This window comes from Triticum urartu, chromosome 7 (assembly GCF_003073215.2).
Source record: "Triticum urartu cultivar G1812 chromosome 7, Tu2.1, whole genome shotgun sequence".
In the NCBI taxonomy this organism is placed as follows: Eukaryota; Viridiplantae; Streptophyta; class Magnoliopsida; order Poales; family Poaceae; genus Triticum; species Triticum urartu.
In genome coordinates this window covers 548,356,588-548,356,901 of record NC_053028.1, presented here as the reverse complement: position 1 = coordinate 548,356,901, position 314 = coordinate 548,356,588, and positions in this window count along the sequence as shown.

Below are 314 nucleotides of genomic sequence, written 5' to 3'. Positions count from 1 at the left end.
ATGCTAGTATCTTATTTTTACATCAGTACAGATACAAGCGCTTATATACACGCGCATACACTTATTCTTATAAACGTATACACACTCTATCCTTATGAGCATCTTCAAGAGATCGAGCCGGCATATCATCTTGAGATTTACGAAGTCACCGTAGGCGCCTCGTCGTCGACATACGTGATGCTAGTATCTGTTGAAGCTACAAAAGTTAGGTGCCTTCCGTAGCTCGCCACACCATAGTATTAAGCGTTTTTCATTTATATTTACTAGAACCTTTGGATGCGTTTGGTTTATATCTTTGTTTTAGGGCATTTTGC